The sequence below is a fragment of the Sciurus vulgaris genome (genome assembly GCF_902686455.1).
Source record: "Sciurus vulgaris genome assembly, chromosome: 14".
In the NCBI taxonomy this organism is placed as follows: Eukaryota; Metazoa; Chordata; class Mammalia; order Rodentia; family Sciuridae; genus Sciurus; species Sciurus vulgaris.
In genome coordinates, this window is record NC_136475.1 from 25,981,812 (window position 1) to 26,005,055 (window position 23,244).

Below are 23,244 nucleotides of genomic sequence, written 5' to 3' on the forward strand. Positions count from 1 at the left end.
GATCATACAATAAATCAGATTGGGTTTATCACCAGCATTTATAAAATCAGACCCAGGGAAAGAACTAGGTCTGGGGACATATGCATGGTCTTAATATAGTGAATGTCTAGCCTGTCCTTTGAGCCTTTAATTTGGACAATTCTGGTACTGAAAGTTTGGTCCTTGTCCTGGAAGCTGATCCAATAATGAGGACAAGGTTTTGAGAAAAAGGAAAAAGAAACTGTATTGCTTTACTAGCAAAGGAGAAATAGAGGGGACTCCTGTCCCAAAGGCTGGGATTCTAATTGCCAAGGGAAACAGCAGGCTTTTTTTTTTCTTTCTTTTTTTTTTTTGGTACCAGGGATTGAACCCAGAGGCACTTAACCACTGAGCCACATCCTCACAGCACACTTTTTATATTTTATTTACAGATAGGGTCTCACTGAGTTGCTTAGGGCCTAAGTTGTTGATAACAACAGTCTTTTAAAGAGGAATACAAAGGCTACATTCCAGCTGTGCGCTGTCAGGAGTCAATTCATTTGTAGCTTTGAGAGATTGATGTTTCTCAGACCTGCTGGTGCCAGCCCAGTGTAGATTCCTTTATTCCTGTGGTTCATGAGCCAAAGGAGGAATAACTGGACCTAGGATGGGAGGAAGGTTAATCTGGCTTCTCCCATGGTTAGGGAGGGGAAGAGGGAGAAGAGGGAAAGAAAAAAAATGTTAGTTTAAAAATAGACCAAAGTGGCAGAGCAGTGACGGGGTTTTTTTTTTTTTTTTTGTTTGTTTGTTTTTGTTTTTGTTTTTGTTTTTTTAGCAGGGGTACTGGAGATTGAACTCAGGGCAACTTAACCTCTGAGCCACATCCCTAGTTCTTTTTAATTTTTATTTTGAGACAGAGTCTCACTAAGATGTTTCGGGCCTCCCTAAGTTGCTGAGGCTGGAGCAAGGGTTGTATTCAAAGCACAAAGTGGACCCCTGATACAATTCTATTAATTTTTAAAATACCCTGTCTTAGGTCAGGTTCCTAGAAGCAGAGCTACATGTAGGGATTCTCTTGCAAGTGCTTCAGCGAGGATATTCTCAGGTGACCCTGTAAGTGAAGGAAGTAGGCTAGGACCTAGGGACAAGCTGAGCAAAGACGCACTTCCTGTTGGAGTCACACCTCAGGCTGACCTTACCAGAGCTCTGGCCAGATTTACTCATGCCATTTTGTGCCCCATGAAAGGCTCTTTCTGTGGTTTCCCAACCCATTCCAAACTGGCAGTTTTGGGAGGAGATAGCAGCAGGGGTCTGAGGTCTGGGTACAACTATGTAGTAAAGGTTCTTCGACTGGGTACTAACAGCATATACTAGTTGTTCCTAACCCATTGTTTTTTTTTTCTAGATACCTAATTGTTATTTTTTCTAAGGGTGTAACAGTGTCTCTAATTTTTCTGAAGTGAATTATTCTTGTGTGTGTTGGAGCGGGGTGCTGGGAATTGAATCTGGGAGTGCTCTACCACTGAACTATATTCCCAGCATCCCCCTTTCAAAATTTCAAGACAGGTCTCACTATACTGCCCAGGCTCCCAGGCTGGCCTCAAACTTGCCATCCTCCTGCCTCAGCCTCCCAAGTAGCTGGAATTACAGATGTGTGCCACTGCCCTGGCCTTATTGCATTCTTTTTCTACTATTTACCCTGTTAATTTTGTTTCCTCAAGGTAGTTCCTAACTAGCTTTTAGGTTATCAAATACATATATAAAGGACAGAATCAGGACTGGATCCAAACTGGTCTGATACTAAAACTCTTAACCACGTTAAACCACCTCCTCTAGCCACATGTTTATGAAATAATGTTCCCTCTCCACCTTTAATAACCACTTGGATTTTGGTCCTTTAAATAGCAAACACTCCCCCAAGCTATCTTTTGTCAAATGAAACAAAAATTTGCCTGTATATGCAACAGATTTCACTTCTCAATCATTCACTGAGCACCTACGATGTGCCAGAAACTACTCTGCACAGGTGCAAAGACAACCTAGACCTAGTAAGTGGCTTCAAGAGGGCTGTGCTCAGTGGGGGGCAAGCAGATATAAATGCACAAGTGTATTACAAGGGGGAGCACTGCGCCAAGGAGCTACTGTCAAGCACTGAACCCTAGTGTTCACAGGTTTAAGAAAGATGAGCGCTGCTCCCAGTTTTCTGTTCCCAAAGTTTGCTGGCTTGCTAGGCGCCACAGGAAGGAGAACAGTTTCCTCAAGGAAGATGTGGAACTGCTGGGCACTTTTTGGAATGTATATTTTATTGTGAGAGAAGGAAATGAAATGTGCTTTTCAGATTTCACTTTCTACATTTCCAGCCACAGGCTCGGCTCGGCATGAGCCGCAAGTGCCTTTTCCAGGGAGGAGTCTTGGATTCGCGGCGCGACACGGGGACAGGGCACTGAACTGGGCGCGGCCGGCGCAGGCAGGGAGAGGGCGAGGTCGCCGGGCTTAGGTGACGCGGGTGGGGACGCCCGACACTCGATAACTTGCGAATACACTGGTCCCACTCTGCGGGGGCAGGAGCGGGGCTGGAGGTGCCAGGCCGGCTGTGCGCTCTCGGCAGCCGGACGAGGCCCCGGAGCGGGGACCCGGGGACTGGCCGCCGCCTGGAGCGCGGGCACGTGCGGGTGCAGCCCACCCGGGGCCAGGCTGGCTTCTCTTGGGCGTCTGGGGCTTCAGGTGAGCTTTGTCTTGGGAGGGACTTTCCGGTTCCGTGGGCAGAGGGACAACCAGGAACTCGGGCTCAGTCTCCACCCCGAAGTGGGGCGGATCCGCCCGGCATAAGACCCGTTGCTGGGCCTCGACGCGGGTGTGACCTCCGCAGCCGCACAGCACTCAGCGAAGCAGGGTCTCCGCACGAGAGGTAAAGGGACCCTGGGCCGGGGGTCCTGGGCTTCGGGAGAGGGGTGCGGCGGCCCGAGAGCACCTCTCGGGGATGCGGGTCCCCAAGCTGAACCCAGGAGGGGGTGCCCGACGTCTGCCTGCGGGCGGGCCTGGGTGGCCCACAGGGTGGAGCAGGGCCAGCGGGCCGGGACTCGCTCCGGGTGGGCTAGAGGGAGACCATCACAGCCCCTACCCTCTGGCACCGTCCAGAAAGACACCCCGAGCAATGTGTACGGCTCAGGATGCCAGCCAGAGACCTCAGCAGTTACTTATGTGCGGAGCTTGGGTGTTAAAACCAAAGGATGGAGTTTAATACTCCCTGGAGCTAACTCAGTCTAACATCTCTTAGTTTTTACTTTTAAACACTCTCTCTCCTTTTAAGAAACTTACTCCTTTCTCCTTGCCTCTTGTCTCTTTATTCCCTTGTGTATCTAATAATCACAACACAGTGCCTTATTATTATGAGCCTCACATTGTGTGTCTGTCAGTGGCACAGTGGCACTCTTTCACCCTGGTTTTGACCTGCTGGAGTCTTTGGGACAGAAGAGGATGGCTTTCCAACAGTCTGCCAACTCATAGTGCTCCCCAAAGTGGATGCAGGTCCTCTGTGAGCGTTTTAGAGAGTTGTGGTCCCGAGTCACTGATACCTTTCATGAAAACCCGGCATCTGCTCTCTCCAGATGTCAGTGGAAGGATGAATAGGGTCCCTTCTTCAAATTATCCATCCAGCTGACCATCAACTGGACACCCCATTGGCCCCTTCCATTGCAGGTAGCTATTCATAGCCAAGCTCTAGTTGCCAAGGGAATTCTCAGATGACAGACAGGAGGGAGAGCAAGTAGGAGAGGAAGAGGGCAGGAATGAGAAAATGGATAACCACAGCCACCCCAAAGCAACTGACTTCCCAGAGTTCTATATGGCCAAGGTCAGATCAGGGACTTGATCTGGTTTTCTATGCAGTTGGGAACATATATACACCCATATCCATATACATACATAAACACAGAGACATAAAAACACTGGATCAAAGGAGTCTATGAATTTCCTCCTGGACAATCTTGCTCTTGGTTAAACGTAATTTTTCTTCCAGAGCAATTTAGAGGCTAACATTCATCATCAGGCTGAACCTACCAGCCCTCAGCACTTAAAGGGTGAGCTTCCTGGATGTCCCCTGGACATCCTGGATGAACCCTGTTACAAAATGAAAAATGAAAAAGAAAATAGTGGAGGGTGGGAGCTGGAATGTAGCTTAGTGGTCCACCATTTGGCTAGCATGTGTGAGTTCCCAGGTTTGATCCCAGTACTGCAAAACAAAACAAAGCAAAACAAAAATTTCCACACTTTGTAAATTAAAAAAATCACAATATATTTTGAAGTAGAATCCAAAAATCATATGCCTTTTTAATCTAGAACAAAATCTTTTTAAAAAAAATCTATTGCTTGACCTTTGGGCTGCAATTTTGCCCAAATCTAGCCCCTGAAGGTTTGATCTCACTGCAGTTGGGGTTACCTGTGGAAGCAGTTTGATAGGTACTGCAGTGTGTTCCCTAGAGCGACTTTGAGTAACAGCTGTCCTAGACTCTTCTCATTTAACTTTCTGTTCAACCCAAGACGGGCTTAGTGAAAGCTTGTTTTACAGATCCCAATGCTTTAAATCATGATCCCGGGTCAAAGTAAGACCCCTGGGGAAATGAGACTTAAATCTACTGTAGACCCCAAAGCCTGTCATATTATCCTCTCTGCTCTACTATGATTCCAGCAGTGCCTGGTTCACAGTGATTTGGGATCTGGATTTATCCTGTCCTATTAACTAAAAAAATTTTTTTGGGGGGATGGTGCTGAGGATCGAACCCAGGGCCTCACATGTGCTAGGAGAGCACTCTAGCACTTAACTAAATCTTGATCAACTGTTTTTTCTGTATTCTTGCCTTACTCCCCAAAATTCTGATCCAGTATCACAGGTTGGGATCCAGGAGTATTTAAGGGACTCCCAGGACAATTATGATTCAGGTGTTGTTAAGACCTCACTTTGAGAAACTGCACTTTAGAAGTACTTGTATGAGCAAGTGTGGTGGCACATGACTGTAATCCCTGTGGTCTTGGGAGGCTGACACAGGAGGATCACAAGTTCAAAGCCAGCCTCAGCAATTTAACAAGGCCCTAAGCAACTTAGTGAGACCCTGTCTCAAAATAAAAAATAAAAAGGACTGGAGATGTGGGTGTGGCTTAGTGGTTAAGCACCCCTGGGTTCAATCACCAGTACAAAAATAAATAAATAAATATAAAAAGAAGAAAAAAGAAAGAAATACTTATATGAGTATGTGTATACTTGATACATTAAGTAAAGCATTAACCAAAACATGTGATAGTTCCAAGGGAACTTAGGTCTCTGGTTATACTACAAAACTCTAGGTAATGTGATAAATGCTAAAATTCTGTGTAATGGGGGTAAATACTAAAACTTCCATTCTCAAGAACAGTTGTTATGCCAATCACATCTCCTTTTTAACAACAGATTTTTTTCCCTCCAAACTCAACTTTTGGTTTTATAACACCTCTGGTCCAAATGGAGTTCCAACTAAAGGGTTTCTGTTAGTTGTTCTTTAATATAATTGAAACTGAGATGGATTCATACCTGAAGATTAATTTCCTTAGGAATTTTGGATTTCTGTCTGAGGCCTGTTGGTTTTATTGGGAGTAATTTGTTAGTGTTTGAACTGGACTAAAGGATATTGCTATGGAAACCTAAACCACCACCTTGGAAAACTCTTTTTTTAAAGGTTCAAGTAGTTTGAAGTGGGTAAATAGCTATACCGCTTCTTGATTCAGAGTGCTTGATGTAAAAACTATAGAGTCCATGTTGTATTCACAATTAGCAGCAGGGATAATGGCAGCTAAAGGGTAGACTGTGGATACAATGTAAAAGACCTTCTGTATATCGCCCCACCCCCACGTCGTCAACATTTTACCACCAGGTAAAGAGCATGCGCTGTGCGACCTGTCACAGAGCGGGAACACCCCCAAACTGCACACTACCCCATCGCTCTGGAGTCATTCCTGAGTCAAGGTGCTCAATCCCCTGCAGAAGCAGCGTATCAAATCATTGATATGCTAACAGAACTGTTACGGGAACAAGTTCTGATTTATGTGTAATTGAACCACCCCTGCTGGAGAAGGAAGCAGGGTGAATATCAGCCCCCTGCATCTTCTCCCTTACTCCTTTTGAGTGAGCTGAGGCAGGATTTTTCTGGATCCTACTTAGTGTTGGCTTCTGCTATTCTTCAATTTGCTATTCTGCAAAGACCTATTGTCCCAATGGTTCTCATCCTTTTTGGAGGTACAGATTCTTGTAAGGATGTAATTAAAGCTGTGGATCCCCTCATGATAAAAATAAACATATACTTAACATTCTTCGTAGTTTCAGGAGGTTTACAAACACCATTTTAAACCCAATCATGGATATCTAGAAAGTACCTAGTCATTGTGTTAAAAATTGCCCTGAAATTTGGCAACGTTTGTCAAAGTTAAAAAATAAACCAACAAATATGCATTTACCTTTGTTCCAGCCATTTCAATTCTAGTTTATCCTAAAGATATACTTGGACATGTATATAGAGACAAGTGTACAGGATGCATGGGTTGCAGACTTGTTTTAGTAGCAAAAGATTGAGAAGGAACTAAATATCACTCAGCAAAGGACTGGTTAAATTATGCGATGTAATGCAATTATCCATGTAATAAATTATCCATGTAATGCAATACCTTCCAACAATTAAAAAGGATTCAGGTTGATAGGGAATGAATAGTATGATATTGAAGTATATATATTTTTTCTTTTTAAAAAACACAGAGTACAGTTTTGCATGGTATGCTATCATTTCTGTATATAAAAATAATGGACACTATATTCTTACTTGCTAATGCATTAAATACTCTTGGGAAAATTATAAATTAAAATTATAAATACACAGGAAAATTATAACAGTGGTTGCTTCAGAGGAGAGTGTGAAAGTCTTATGGACTTATAACTGTAATTTTTTACCATTGAATTGCTATCATATTCATGTATTATCTATTAATTTTTTAAAAAATAGAGAATTACAGATAGTACCTGCCCCTTAACATTGTTTATGAAGACGAAGAATGAAATAGAAATGAGGAATTTATCATTATCCAATTTTCCAACCTCAAAATTAACATAGGATCCTCTGGTTCTTTATTTGTATACAAAGAAGTAACATGCAATCGTGGTTCAGTGGTCAATGGGATGGAGTAGCCACTGCTCATTCTTCCCATATGTTTTCATTGGGTTATTGATTCATTTGACTGTACTTCAGCTGATTCCAAAAAGAATGTAAGGTGCCTTGAATATGATGGTGGGGAAAGCTATTTTTAAGTAATCTGGTGGATTCCAGTATTGAAAAAGCAGAGAGAGGAGGTAGATGGGATGTCAGAGCCTATAGACTGGATAGATGTTCTGTCTTCCTACCTGCATCCCCACAACCTGGCACATCACAACATCACAGGACTGTGTAAGTGGTTTGATTCATTATGTGCAGACACCCATGGAATAACAGGAGGTGCGCTGAACTTCATCATGGGTGGTCAGAGAAGGCTTTCTGGAGGGGTGGCCTTTACATTGAGGGTGGGATAGGCAAAGAAAGGCTTGTGCATGTGCAAGGGGTTCACAGAGCAAGGCCAAGGCATGCTGGAGTTGTAGCACATGGACTAGAGCAAGGTAGTCCCAGAAAACACAGCTGGAGGGTCTCAGAAACTAAAGTTCTCCTGTAAACTATGGAAGATAGGGCAGATTTGTTTTGGGTAACAGGTCCTAGATGGTCTGAGAATCCCATAATAAGAACTGGCCTGAACTTAAATCCTATTTTCTTTTACATCTGCTCCACTGCCTGACTTGGTTGGGAAGTAAATGTTTTGGATAAAATTAAAGTGCTGACCAGATACCAGGAAGGAAATGAAGGCAAAGATGCAACCTCAGAGAAAAATAACAGCTTCCCTGCCCTAAACCTGGCTATGTCACCGGAGTTCATCTTGAACATTGTCTTCTTACCTGGTTGACTTCATCTGGGAAAGAGGCCTGTCCTATGTGCTCCTGTCTCTCTCTGTGGTTCCCCACTGCAAGGATGTTCAGACCTCATTGTGTCTGGTCACATGCCTGTCTCTGCTACTCAGTCTTGTGCAGACCTGAGGGCAGGGACCATGCAACCCCTGTCTTCTGACCTACCTATGCTGAGCACCTAGTAGGTGCCTGCTAGAGATGTACCGAGTGAACAGTTGATTTTCCATGGCTTGGAAACGGTCATCCAGCCTTGAAGCCCGGCCTGCCACAAAATGATCCGTTTTGAAAACTGCTTTTGTAGGCTTTGTCCCCATTGTCCTCTTCATGGTATCCCTACATTCCAGGTCACCTCCAAACTAAATACTCTTTTTCCAAATAAGTCTTATGATTTGTAACCATTGCTGAAACTTCATTTTTATGGTCCTTTCTGCCTGGAAAACTCTTTTTCTATTGAAATGCATTATTGTTCAAAGCCCAAGTCAAATAAGAGCTCTTTGAACCTTTCAGGGGGCATTTTACTCTATCTACTGCCACTCTCCAACTTCAACAATAGTTCTTATATGCTGTTCTGTCATTAGATTAGCTCTACACCTGTTGTTTCTCTTACTAGGTTACATGTTCCTTGAGAGCAAGATGGTGTCTCCTCCATCTTCGTTTCTCCTGCAATGCCTAGTACACAATAGGGGCCAAATAAATATTTAAGTACCTATACACACAGCAAGTGATAGTTCTGGAACTGGGGTCTGGAGGCCATCTGCATAAGAGTTGGACTGGACTGTGGCGTGAGGAGAATAACCATGAATACTTATTTAAACTTAATTAATGAGGTCTTTGGGTCCCACCCAAGATTTACTGACTTCAGTTTTAGAGTTCAGGGTGTCTCCACCACTACCCGCGATCTGTATTTCTAAAGGCACCCCAGGTAACTTTTGTGCACTTTGAGACTTCCCCCAGATACCATGGTAGGTGGCTTACAGTCTCCATTAGTTAGAATCCATAACTGCAATATCATATCCCAATAATATCCAAGGCCAGAAGAAAGGGGGAGTTGGCAGACCAACTTTTGGTTTTTAGACTAGAGAAATTTCTTTCCTGGAAGACTCTAAGGTTTGTCCTTATTTCTCGTTGGCTGGAAGTGGTCACATGGTCACTCTTAAATCATTCAGAGTTGTTCGTCGAATGGGGCTGTCTTGGACCAATCATTATTTCTTCCTCATTTATCAAGACCAATCCCTAAACAGAAAGAAAGTTCTCTTAAGAAGGAAGGAAGGTGTAATGAAGGTGGACCTTATTGCCTATTCTTGAAGAAATCCTGCATAATAGCCCCTACCATCCCATTTTTATGCCAGAACAAGCCAGTTCTCAAATGTGGGTTAAATATGGAAGACAGAGCAGGGACTGGAATTCAGCTCTTTCTGGATTCTCTGCCTGCTCTCTCTGTTACAGCTTTTGCCAATACCTATGTGCATGAAGAAAATTGAACTTGGACTTTCACCGGCACTGTACAACAGGCCTACCAGGAGTAATGCCTATTTCAGTGGATGTTTTGAGAAATTTAATGTTTACATAATATTTGACAAGCACAATTTTTATGAACTCATGTTTAAGCATTCCCTTATTAATTTAACCCCCTCTTCCCTTATATTTGATAAGATCATGAATGGCAATCCATACCTATGAAATGCCCATGAGGTAGTTTGGGGACCTTTTTAGGCATCAATAAGAACCAAAGTTCTTAAACTCAAGAATGCATCAGAATCATCTGGAAACATGTCGTAAAACCCAAACTACTGGGTTCCACCTTCAGAGTTTTAAGATTCTTTAGGTCTGGGGTTAGACCTGAGAGTTTGTTCCTTTTAAAAAATATATTTTTAGTTGTAGATGGATACGATACCTTTGTTTCATTTATTTATTTTCATGTGGTGCCGAGGATTGATCTCAGTGTGTCACATGTGCTAGGCAAGTGCTCTACCACTGAGCTGCAGCCCCAGCCCAAGAATTTGAACTTTGAGTAAGGTCCCAGGTGATGGTGATGCTGTTGGTCAGTGAATCAGACTTTTAGAACAGCTCTTCTGTGCACTCACTGAACTGGGTGAATTTCTTTCAGATTGAAATACTGATCTGAATTTATGAAAAAAAAAAAAAAAAGATATAATAGGATTTAATTGAGTATGTGGCACATTCTACCTTCCCAGGTTCTTTTGTGCTTCCTATTAAAGTCGCCCTGCCCTGCCATCCTCCATGTCTGGTCTGATTCACCTGATCGGCACTTTCTGATTGTGGGCTGGGCTTATTCTCTGGCCATGAGAAGGCCATGGGTGGTTGTTTGGACACAAACTGTGACCCTAAAAGTTGAACTTAAAAATCTAGCTTCAAACTTAAAAGGGAAGGAAATTCTGATACATGCTGCAATATGGATGAAACTTGGAATTTTTGTACTAAATGTAATAAATAATTCACACACAAAAAGGACAAATATTATGTGATTCTACTTTTGTGAGGTACCTAGAGTAGTCAAATTCCTAGAGGCAAAAAGTAGAAGCTACCAACGGCTGGCAGGAGGGAGATAGAGGGAGCTAGTGTTTACTGGGGACACAGCTTCCACTGGGGTGATGGAAAGGCTCTAGGACTAGACATTGGTAATGGTTGCAAGGCACTGTGAATATACTTAATGCCACTGAATTTCTAAAATGGTAAATTTTGTGTCATACCACCTCTGAAAATATAAATCGTACTTCTATTACTATTTGTCTCTCAGTGGTGTGTTGGAGTACCCTTATACCAGCCCACTGGGAGGTGATGATTAAATTTTTAGGGGTTTTAGGTTAGGATGTGGCTCAGTGGTGGAGCACTTGCTTAGCATGCACAAGGCCCTGGGTTCAGGCTCCAGCACTGGGAAAAAACAAAAAAGCAAAAAACTTAGGGGTTTTGCAAGTTGATTGTTAAATACAGCCATTATTTAAAATTAAAACATATGAACTTATTATTTAATAAATTATATTAAAATACAAATATCTATTCTATCACCTCAATTGTGGTAATTTGCTAGGAATTGATGTTTCTTCTAAGTTATCAAATGAGTTGTAGTATTCTCATTGTTATTTTGATATCTGCTGGGTCTGTAGTGATAGCTCCTATTTTGCTCCCATCAATGATAATTTGTGCTTTCTCTTTTTTGTCAATCTAGCTAGAGATTTATTGATATTATTTACGTTTTCAAAGAACCAGTTTTTTGTTTCATTGGTTTTCTCTACTGCTTTTTTCATTAGACCATTAAACAACAACAAGAACTGGTGTTGTGTCTGGAAAAATCTTAAAGTATGTAGACTCATTTCAGGTTTTGGTGTTTAGTACTTTAATAAGTACAAAACTAAGGGTTATTTGGCATCTGATCTTACATTATGTCTGTGGAGGTAATATAATTGTATAAACTTAAATCAGTAATTTAAAATTGAAGCATCAAGTGTTAAGTATTTATTCTGATAGTAGCAGTTTGTTGGATAATACCAAAGAATTTTTTATGGCATAAAAAATATTTGCAGTGAAGGTTGAGGATAAACATGTATCATCTGTGACTAGTTAAATCTTAGAGGTCACAATCATTCATTGTAAAGATTGAAAAACTTTTGACAGCTGAGGTATGAGATAATGTATCATCTGTAAATTTCTCTAAGTTATTCAAAGTATGAATATGATGATGCATTTCAAGGAGTATTTTTGACAGTTAAAGCTTTAGGAGGTTTCCAGTTGTGATTTTTTATCTGGAAAACAGGAACTAATACTGTACTCTAGAATTCATGTGTATGGGATAAAAGCTTAAGACAGTCATTTATTTATTGCAATAATTATAGGAAGTTTGAGAACAGTAATACCTAGTTTAGTTATAAATACTTTTCAAAGATTTTTAATGTTTTAAGTTATCTAGTTTTTAAATGATTTCTTTTTAAGAATGTATATTTTTAGTAAAGCTTCAGTGGTTATATTGAGTTGCAGGATAGTAATAGGAATATTCTTGGAGTTGTGGATTTCACATTTTTAAAATTTTTGTGATTTTAGTGTATAGCTACTAATCATTGAATGTATTGTTTTTTACATTTGTTTGTTGATCTTAAGTCTTCATATACCTTTAAAAAATATCTTAAGTGAAACTTTAATGTTATCAAAATAAGAAATGTAGTGTTTTCTTATTTTAACTTACAAGTTTATATAACATAATGCTTTTAGAGGAGAAAAGAATAGTTAATTAAATGTAATTTTATTTGTATTTTGGGTACTCCATTAAGAGTAAGATATTAAGACGTTAATTTCTGATATGATAGTCAATATAACTTTCAAATAGTGCTGTAAGTGGGTGGCATTTTTACTAACTACTTTATTTGTACCCTTTAAAAACAGTACTTTAAAAAAAAGTAAAAAAAAGAAAAAAAATACAAATATAAATGTTATATTTTGAACAACTCATTTCCTTTTTCTTTATTACCTTTTACTGAGATCTATTATCTATCATATGCATATGGTGGAAATAGCATGAACTAATATGCTACTGCCCTTCTAGTCCCAACTTCAAGTTCATTAGTCTTGAAATCCTTCAGGTTGGAAGTATTTACACCAAAAAAATGGCTACAAGTCAGTTTTCTTTCCTTGGAGAGCTGTCTGCTAGGCCGATTGGCATGCCCCCAGCCCTATCATTTCTAGTGGGTAGGGTTGGGGAAAGTTTCTGGATGTACAGCACCAGCCACTTGGGATCTACCAGCCCAACTTTCTTAATTGAACTCTAGCCGTTTCCAAGTTGCCCTGCCTTTGGGTGTTTTTGCTGTGTCTCAAAAAGAAGAGATTGTGGCTAAGTTTAGTTGTTGGGGAGGGGAACAAGATGACTCACACAGTGAGCAAATTAATTTAACCTCATGGACAAGAGTTTCCTTAACTCTAAAATGAAGAGGATGAGAAAGAAACTAGTAGAAATCAAATAAAATGATCATTCTAGCAATGGGAAAGATTTTTTTTTAAAGTTTTTAGTATGGGCAATTTCCAATATACATCTAAGTGAGAGAACAGCAACATGAACTTCATGTAACTATTCATCACCCAGCTAAACAATTATCAACGTTTCACCAAAACGAGACTTTTCAAACCATTGAAGTAATAAAAGAGAGGAATCCAAAAGAGGAAAAGATGGATAGGTCTGATTTGAAATTTTTCTCCCATGTTTTGACTGTATATAACTAAAAGGAAGATATTAAATTGGAAAAATATTTATGGTTAATTTTACATATAAAATGTTAAATTTTATAATATATTCATACCTTATGTAACTATGTTAGTAAAGCACCAAGATCCTAAATATAAACTGATAATTCACAAGAAGGAATACAACAGGTAAAAAAGAGAAAGATTTAATGTTCTTACTACTAATTTTAAAAGGCAAAGTAATAATAAGGTTCAATTTAACATTTAAATATTAAATTGTAAATAAATAAGTCAAGCAAGAAAGCAAGCTGACAGATGGCTAGCTGGGCTTTGCACATCATTGCAAATTTGGAGGACAACTGGAATTATTCATAATTATACATCATAGGTAATGGGTCAAAAGAAGAAGAAAATATCTATAAAGTTAATTATAAAGATTGTAGTCATGGTATTAAAAAAGAAACAAAAACTGTGGTGCATACCTGTAATCCCAATGACTCAGGAGTCTGAGGCAGGAGCATCACAAGTTCAAGGCCGGCCACGGCATCTTAGCGAGACCCTGTTTCAAAATGAAAAATAGAAAGGGGTGAGGGTGTAGCTCATGTTAAAGTGTCCCTGGGTTTATTAATCCCCAGTGCCAAAAAAAAAAAAAAAAAAAAAAAAAAAAAAAAAAAGCCGAGCAACCAACAGTTGGGACATTGAGTAAATTATATCAATGATGGAAGAGTAAAAATTCTGTAAAATGATAAATTCTGGTTAGATGAGGTGGTGCATGCTATCTGGAAGGCTGAGGCAAGAGGACCATGAATTCCAGGCCAGCCTCAGCAACTTATTGAGACCCTGTCTCAAAATAAAATAAACCCCAGTACCGCAAAATAAATAAATAAATAAATAAAATAATAAAATAAAATAAAAAGGGCTGAAGATGTAGCTTATTGGTAGAGTACTCCCAAGTTCAGTCCCCAGTACCACCACCACCACCCCCCCCAAAAAAAAAAACAAAAAAAGAAAGAAAAGAACAGAAAGAAGGAAAATGACAAATACAGCGATGGCATAGAATGTGGAAAGTGGGAAGAGTAAACACTAAATTAACATACATACTGTGATTACCACTGCCAAAAGACTGGAGCAAACAGAAAATAAAAGCAGATGGTAAGTTTACATTTTTTAAAATGTCCTTTTCTGTGTTTAAAGCTAACTTAATGATTTAGGAAATACAGGGAAAATAGACTGCTAAAGACCTTCCAGTCTCTCAAATTCCAAGAAAGTTAATCTTTTCCATTTGTAGACATGGAAAGATCAATTATTTTCAGCATTGCAGTGGAAAATTCTGCCTCTCTCCATGCTTTGGGGTTTGGGAAACGAGTTTATCAGATCACACAGACAACTTAAATAATAACAGGAGGGAAGGTCAGGCTGTGGTGACAAAGTTAGTGCTAACCTTGGTCTGGGATCCAGACTTGGTTGCTACTACCATCAAATCTTGAGGTTGCTAAAACAGAAATAAAGCCAAATAATTCATTTTATGTCATGTACATTTATTATTTTTAAATTCAAAATAAATGTTGTTTTTAAAAAAGTGAACCAATATTTGTTTTATCTTTTCTGTGACTTTTCAGGGGTGTTAAGATTAAATTTTCTATAACCTCTGTAAAGGGTCTTCATTTCTTTAGGATTCCATTTTTATTTAAAAACAACTTAGTGGAAATCAAGTAGTAGGTGAAAAAATAATATTTAGATATGATTTAGTAAGCCCTGTTAAATGTTTTAAAAATCTAAAATTTCTTGTCACTTGGTTAAACATGGAAGAAAAGAAGGATCATAGAAAATTAATCTTGACTTGAGGTGCTAAGTATGGGATATTTAAGCCAGAATCATTCATCTCAAAGGATTTGTTATTGTGCTAGTCATTTTTCATCTCCTCTTTAGAATATTATGTATTCTCAAACCTAAGGACATAAGTGTGTCCACACAAATAATTATTTTGAATAAATTATTACATGTCAGGCACTTCGCTGGCCAGTAAATGTGGAGTGGTAAATAAGAAAAATTTAGAACTCACACTCTATTCAGCAGACTTCTCAGAGCCAAGAAGAACTTTCTACACATGTATTTGGATGTATTTTTTTCTTTCCTATGAGAATTTAGCTAATCTGAGACTTCAACTACCTTTGCTGAGTATCTTCAAAATCTTTATTTTGCCTTAGAGCTTTCTTCTCAACTTTCTTTTTCTATTTATTTATTTTTAGGAGGCATATTTTCCCTTCCTTTTAAAAAAAATTATTTTGGGACTGGGGTTGTGGCTCAGTGGTAGAACTTGCCTAGCATGTGTGAAGCACTGGGTTCGATTCTCAGCACCACGTATAAATAAATGAATAAAATAAAGCTCTATCAACATCTAAAAAATATTTTAAAATTTTTTATTTCTTAACATGAAAGCATACGCATATACTTATTGATGGGATACCATGTAAGGTTTCAATACATGTATACATTGTGTAATGTTTAAATCAGAGTAAACATCGCCTCGAACATATATCATTTTTTCTGATAAAAACTTTCAAGATCCTCATAGTTTTTTGAAATATACCATATATTATTAATATCTGTAGTCACCTTACTGGGCAGTAGCACACCAGAACCTTCTTGCTGCTTTCTAATTGTAACTTAGTATCCACTAATCAACTTTCTCCATCCTACTCTTCCAAGGCTCTGGTGACCAATTCTACTCTGGACTTCCATGAAATTGACTTTTTAGTTTCCATATGTGAGTGAGATCAAACAGTACTTGTCTTTCTGTGCCTTACTTACTTTGCTTAACATAATGATCTCTGGTTTCATCCATATTGTCTAAAATGACAGAATTTCAGTTTTTTAAATAGTAGAATAGCATTCCATTATGTACATGTTTTACATTTCCTATATCCATTCATCAGTTGATGGACACTCAGATCCTTTCCATTCTGGGCTATTGTGAATAGTGCTGTAGTGAACATGGGTGTGCAGAGGGCTATGTTTTTTAATTTTTTTTTTTTTAGTTGTAGATGGACACAAATACCTTTATTTTGTTTCTTTATTTTTATGTGGTGCTGGGGATTAAACCCAGTGTCTCACTTGTGCAGGGCAAGTGCTCTATCACTGAGCCTCAACCCCAGCCCTTGCAGATGTCTCTTTGACATACCGATTTCATTTCCTTTGGACCTATACACTGTGGTAGGATTACTGAGTCACATGGTAGTCTATTTTAATTTTTTGGTTTTCCATAATGGCTGTACTAATTTACATTCCCACCATCAGTATGCAAGGAAGGGTACCTGATTCTTCCTCCAATCCTTACCAGCCCTTCTTATCTTTAGTCTTTTTGATAATAGCTATTCTTACTGGGATAAGGTTTTGATTTGTATTTCCCTGCTGGTTAGAGATGCTGCACATTTTTTGTGTACTTGTTGGCATTTATGTCTTCTTTTAAGATATGTCTATTTAAATCTATTAGCTGAATTTATTAAGGTTTTTGAAAACATTTGTTTTTTATGTTGAGGATTGAACCCAGGGCCTATGCATGCTGGGCAAGTGCTCTACCACTGATCTACACCTTTAGCCTCTTTTTGACTCTGGAGTCCCACCGGACACCTACTCAGATGTTGTAAAGTGAGCTGGAACTCAACATATCTAAGAACGAATGATTGGGATGACAATACCCAGTTGTCCAAACAAGGCATGTATTCCATGCCTGACTCTTTACCATCACTAACAAAACTGGGACAAGTTCTGTCTGCTCACTCTTTAACATTTTTCAAATTTGTCCCTTCAGTTCCATCCCTGTAACTATTCTTGTTCAAGCCCTCATTACTTTTTACCAAAGACAGCACATTCTTAACCTTTGTCAGAGTGGCAATAATTTAAAACCTCTGACTATTCTTACCACTTCACTCTTCAGCCTACCCCCAAATCTCCTAAAGGTGCCCAATTTCCTAGGATAAATTAAAACTGCTTAGCTGTGACTGGTTTCTGCCTCCACCTAACACACACGTAAGCAGATCCTTGGTTCAGCTGTTTGTTCTACCTGAAATGAATTACTTTTCTTCTGTGCCCAGCTAGCATTTACCCATCTTTTAAAACTCATCCTCTCCAAGATGTGCCTCCCGCCTGCTCTCATGAACAGATCTGGGCTAAGTATACCATAGTACCTGGTACTTGAATTATCAGTAAAAACTTAAATGAACACATGAATGGCAAAAGAAAGAGAATGTCATGTTACTCTGCCAAACACTGAAGGTGCCCAGTAGTATCCTGAGTGTTTTTTTCTGAATAATTACATAGATTGTTTTTCAATATTCTGAGATTTTGATCCTTTTACCTTGTCATGAGCCCACATTGTATCTGCCTGCCTCTCTTCCTTCCTCCCCTCTTTCCTTCCTTCCTTTTAGAAAAATGGGGAAATGAAGACACTAAGGAGATAAATAAGCATTTTTTTTTTTTTTGTGAGAGTTAAAGAAACACTAACCATGCATGTGAATTATTAAGGACAGGATCTGACTATGATGGGTATTTGATCAGCATTATCAGTCATAGTTATTGAAGAAGGAAAGCTATGTTTGGAACAGTGTTGTTTAATGCAATATCAAATGAGTCATGAATGTAAGCTCGGATTTTCAGTATTAACATTTAAAAAGTAAAAAAAAAAGACATGAAAAATTAACTTTAATGATATAGATTTGGGACAATGGTGTAGCTCATCGGTAGAGCACATGCTTAGAAGGTACAAGCCCTGAGTTCAATCCCAGTGCTGCTACCACCAGCACTAAAAAGATTATTTTACTCAGTATATTCAAAGTATTATCATTTTAACATGTAACCAATATGAAAATTCCTAAGGAGATATTTTACAGTCTTCTTTTTATTCCATGTAGTCATCTGGTGTATATTTGACACTGCCAGCACATCTGAATTTGAATGGTGAATTTTCATCAGAAAGACTTGATCTGCATTTGGATTTCATAATATTTGAAGTTTTCATATAAATACAAATGCTTAAACTATTTCAAACATAAAGTTTTTCCAGTGACTAAATCAAGTATCAAAAAATAATTTCCCTTAATATTTGCATTCACACTGAAAAAAAAAGGTTCATCTTTTTTAGAAGAGTTTGACTTTGAAGTGATAAGCCTATAACTTTTAAAGTTGCCTCAGTCCAAGTTGAGTTTGAGTGAATTCACTAATTCCTTGGCCAATTCTGTATCTTTTTGTTTATTGTGCCAGTTGTAATTCTTCTGCACTCCATTCATTTCTACAGCAGGAACAAGTCTTCATTTAAAAAATTTAAATGTCCATACTAATTTTTTTAAGCTAGAAAATAAATTATATTATAATTAAAGAAGTAAGAAAAAAAAGAAAATGGAATTATGGCAACTTACATAGTTATCAGTGTAACTTGTGCTGTCTGCAAATCACATTCAAATACGTACATTAAAATATCATATCAGCGCCTAGGAAAACATCCAAAGCAAAAAGCTGCTGGCACCAATTAGATTAGTGGTTACATGTAATACTAGAAAGATGCGATGTGCCTGACAAGCACACTGCACAGGCTAGGGTTAAATGAAAGGTGGCCCTACGGGCGCCATAAAGTTGTGTGTGATGGGAAAATATGCTACATCAATTTTAAGATTTAAATTTAATTAGAATGATATAAAATTTAAAATATAGTTTCTCCATTGCTCTAACCACATGTCAGTTGCTCAGTAACCACGAGGGACTCGTGGCCACTGTACTGTACAATGCAGCTATGGAGACTGTTAAAAGGCAGGTGACCAGAGCACCTGACGCCTGCCCTGGGTACCTTTTGGTCTTGGCATCACCTTTATAGCAGGAGAGGGGTTGTTTGTATCAGTTTCTACTGGGTTTTATTTTTTTTTTCCCTCTCTTAATGGTTGGTTGTTTGAGGGGGAAAAAAATACACACCAAACGCTCACACAAAGTGTATATACAGTGTATAAAATATGCCTCCTAGCATGCATTTCTCCACGGGTTCTTCTCACTGAACACATCTGCCTGAATCTATTCAGCCATCATGGTTGCCCCACCACCTCTTGGTGGGGACGGGAGACAAAGGGAGCAGTAATTGGCCCGTCTCATAACTCTTCACCTCAGAGTGGGTAGGATGAGGTGGGGTGCAGTTTTCTGGATAGATCCACATATTAGAGCTGGTAGAAAACTGTCTTATAAGCGCGCGCAACACACACACACACACACACACACACACACACACACGCCATCCATCATCATCTGCCTTAAGGTCTTCAATTCCTCTCAGTGTCAGACAGGATCTCACATCAGTCCTCCCCTTCTGAGTTTTGTCATGAGAGTCTTCCTTTTTTCTTCTGCGTGCCCTCAACGAGAAATCAACAGGAGCTTCATCAGAAATAGCACATTTCCTAAGTGAATCAGAAATCCACTGTGGAAGAACTTGAACAATTCTGTTTTTGTGTTCTTCTGCCAAAGTCAGCCTGGATTCTGGAAAGATTTGGAGAGACCCGGCCCTGGCACAGTGAGGGCGTGGCTGGCCCTGGGGGAGGAGGAGCTAGCTGCCCACAGAGCTGGAACTGGATTGTGGGCAGGGCACAGAGGCCTCAGAATAAAGCCAGACCTTGAAGAGAGGAGTGTTCACCCTCTGCTTGCTTCCTATGTAAATCTGGGGAGAAAAGTAAGCTGCTCTTCCTGTTCCTCTGGAAAGAGCATTTTCTCCCATCGTGGGCAAACAGACGTGGTGGTGGTGGTGTGCCTGTACAGCCAGAAAGAACGGACTGGGCCGCACATCCGTGTATCCCTACCTCCAGGCTGAGAAAACCTAGCAAGACGACTGGAAGCCTGACCACGTGACCGAGGCACCGCCAATTGCTTCCCTCCTGTACTTTACTTTTTAAATTTTTATTTTAAAAAATTGTGAATGGCCAGATTATAATTGTATATATCTATGGGGTACAAAGTGACGTTATGATTTATGAATAAAATGCAAGAATCATTAAATCCAGCCAATCAACATATCCATCACCTCAAGTGCTATTTTTTTTTTTGTAGTAAGAACATCAAAATGTACTTTTAATGAATTTGAAATGCACAATACTTTATTATTTACCTTATTGACCACACTATGCAATATACCCCAGAGGAAAGCAAAGCAAAACAAACCCCCAGATTCTGCTGGTGTAATTGAGACTTTTGTACCTTTTGCCTATGGTCTTCCTACGCCCCCTGCCCTCCCAGCCTCTAAATGGTAACCACCATTTTAATCTCTGCTTTTTGAGTTAGATTGTTTTAGATTCCATATGTAAGTGAGGCTATACAGTATCTGTCTTTCTGTCCTTACCTTATTTAACTTGGCATAATATTCTCCGCTTTAATTCATATTGTTGTAATGACAAAAAAATTTTTAAAGCTAAATTGAGGAGTGCAGTGGTGCACACCTGTAATGCCAGCAACTTAGGAGGCTGAGGGAGGAGGATCACAAGTTTCCGGTCAGCCTCAGCAACTTAGTGAGGCCTTAAGCGACTTAGCAATACCCTGTCTAAAGACTAAAAAATAAAAAGGGTTAGAGATGTGCCTCAATGGTAAAGCACCACTGGGTTCAATTCACAGTACCAAAGGGGGGAAAAAATCTAAAGAGTATACTATTGTATATACCACAGTTTCTTCGTCTTTACATTTATTGATGAACACTTACATTGATTCCATAACTTGGCTACTGTTGGAGGTGCAGATATCTCTTCAACAGACTGATTTAAAATCTTTGTAAATACCCAGAAGTGGGATTATTAGATCATATAATAATTTTGCTTTTAGTTTCTTTCTTTTTTTTTTTTTTTCCTGTGGTGGTGGTGCCAGAATTGAAGGCCTCAGTCACATATGCTAGGCAAATGCTTTATTACTGCTAGGCAACTGCTTTATCACTGGGCTACATCCCTAGCCATGTTTTTAGATTTCTGAGGAAGCTTCGTCCTGTTTTCCCTAATGGTTGTACTAATATTCCCACCAAGACTGTTCAAGTTTCTCTTTTCTTCACATCTCTTGATCTTTAGTCTCCTATTCAGATCCAGTCTGCCCTGTTCCCTTCCTGCATAATCAGGGTTTTGTCAAGAAAGACCGAGTAGATTTTAATTTCTCTGGAAAACATTGTAAGAGAAAGACCATGTGCTAGAATCAGGGCTCTTATTTTTATTCTGATGAGGGATACTTACTTTGTCCCTAAGACTTCTGATTGCTAAGACAAAAGAAGAGATCAAGAATTCTGTTCAACCCAGAGTTTGAGTCTTGGGATATGGTGGCTAGTCATTTGTGATCCATAGGAGAGACCAGGGTGGTCCAAGCAATGGGAGTCCCTGGTGGTAGAACAGACAAGGACTGGAGAACAGTGCCAGCAGTTCGTAATCAGCTTCTTGGGGTTCCTATGTAAGAGTTCCACTTGCCTAGGATAGTTTACTCACCGGGTTTCTGAAGGCAGAACATGGAATTAAGTGGCCTTCCTCGTTTCCTTGTGGACCTTTGATATTAAAATAATTCTGAGAACGATCAGGAAGTATGATGTAACCCTGCAGCGTAACCTGACATGCTTGTCAGATTTTCTCTTTGATAATTGTTAAACTTGAGAAGACATGAGTTTAACCATGAGGCTGTGAAAAAGCCTTATGGATTTCAGTCAGTTCAATTTTGCCCTAGAGTGATATTGCTCAATGAAGGGTAACAGTAGCGTGCTTCCTGTGCGAGGCGATCATAAGCCCTCAAGGCTGAGACCTTGACCTTGGATTGTGTGTATCTATATTATTTGATTGAGGTAAAATATGCATATCATAAAATGCACAGATCCTAAGAGGTTATTGGGTTTTCTTTTTGGAGCTCACCATTAAAAATTTTTTTTGATTGTAGTAAAATAACGATAATACAATATTTACTATCTTAACTTTTTCAAGTGTATAGTGCAGTGGCATTAAGTACATTCACAGTATCTTGCAACCAGACTATCCATAGAACTCTTTTTCATCATGTAAAACTAAAACCCTGTACCTATTTAACCGTAAAGAGCTCACTATCAGGTGGTGGATAAAGGTTATTTGGAGAGAATAGTGTGTGGATTTAGCCTGATGTGATTGCAGCCGCCTTGATTGCCCCTGAGTAATCCTGATGATTTTCCCTGAATAATCTCCCAGCTTATCCCAAAGAGACACAAACCATTTCAGTGGTCTGTGGAGATTTACATCTGGACCCTAGTGCCAGGAATGTGCCTAACTCTTTCATGTTAGTTTGAGAGAAGTTAGGTCTATTCTTGCTTGGGTAAAGTCGCTTTTATCCTGGCCACTTTATAAGCCCCTGTCTTTTTGCTCCAAATCATGGGGAATCACCTTATCTTGGTGATTTCATCAGTAAGTCCTCCATTGTACTCTGTGCAGTCCTGGACCTGTCTGTCCTTTTTCAGACTCATGGCACATCGGAGCCTGCTCTCACACACTGGGCCCAGGTTGTCCTGGAGCAAATAGTGATTAAAAAAAAAAAAAAGAGTAACTAAAATTTATTGAGTACATAATGTGTTTGGAATCCCATGTATTTATATGTAATCATATAAATATGATTAATTTTTGTCACGACACTTTAAAGGAACTATTGTTATTAATTCCGTGTAGGCAGTGAGTAAGCTGAGGCACTAGAGACTACACCTTGGTCCAAATCCCATAGTTAAAAAGTGTGTGTAGGAGGACTGTGAATCCAAGGGGTTCTGTCCCAGGGCTCCAGACACTTTGTTATGGAGGAAGGATGGTGTGGTCCTTATAGAAGAAGTTTCTGCTCCTCTGAATGGCCATTATTGACTAAGCTGGGAAGTTGTCTACATCATTCTTAAATCCCATTGCTGATTCTCGTTGGCAGAATGGCATGGATTCTCCTGTCCTAAGGTGTACCTGCACTGCCCATGATGTCAACTTCTTTCAGACCCAACACATTTTTACCCTGCACATTACCCAGAAGGGGAACACATCCCTTATCGGTAGACAGAGCTGTTTCTTATCTACAAAATGAAGGTGTGGACCAGGGACTCTCCAAGGTCTTCT

The 23,244-nt window shown here is 39.5% G+C and overlaps 1 protein-coding gene and 1 long non-coding RNA gene across 4 annotated transcripts in view; one reads left to right on the top strand and one right to left on the bottom strand.

Moving 5' to 3' along the window:
• The first annotated feature begins 2,510 nt into the window (after window positions 1-2,510).
• The window catches only part of ANXA4 (annexin A4), a 59,125-nt gene continuing 38,391 nt past the window's right edge, over window positions 2,511-23,244 (top strand). The window contains exon 1 of one of the 2 annotated variants that reach the window (XM_079110873.1): window positions 2,511-2,682. The gene's annotated coding sequence lies outside the window, so the exon portion shown is untranslated. Of the gene's footprint in view, window positions 2,683-2,723; window positions 2,867-23,244 lie in introns of those variants that run through there. The other variant, XM_079110872.1, reaches the window with a different exon arrangement.
• Window positions 6,642-16,493, bottom strand: LOC306644203. 2 transcript variants are annotated; one of them, XR_013759196.1, is made up of 3 exons: window positions 14,248-16,493; window positions 13,633-13,709; window positions 6,642-10,084 (listed from the first exon to the last, which is right to left on the bottom strand). It is a non-coding gene; the product is annotated as an uncharacterized lncRNA (long non-coding RNA). The 2 variants fall into 2 exon arrangements; XR_013759197.1 differs by having other exon boundaries at window positions 6,642-10,978; window positions 12,395-13,709.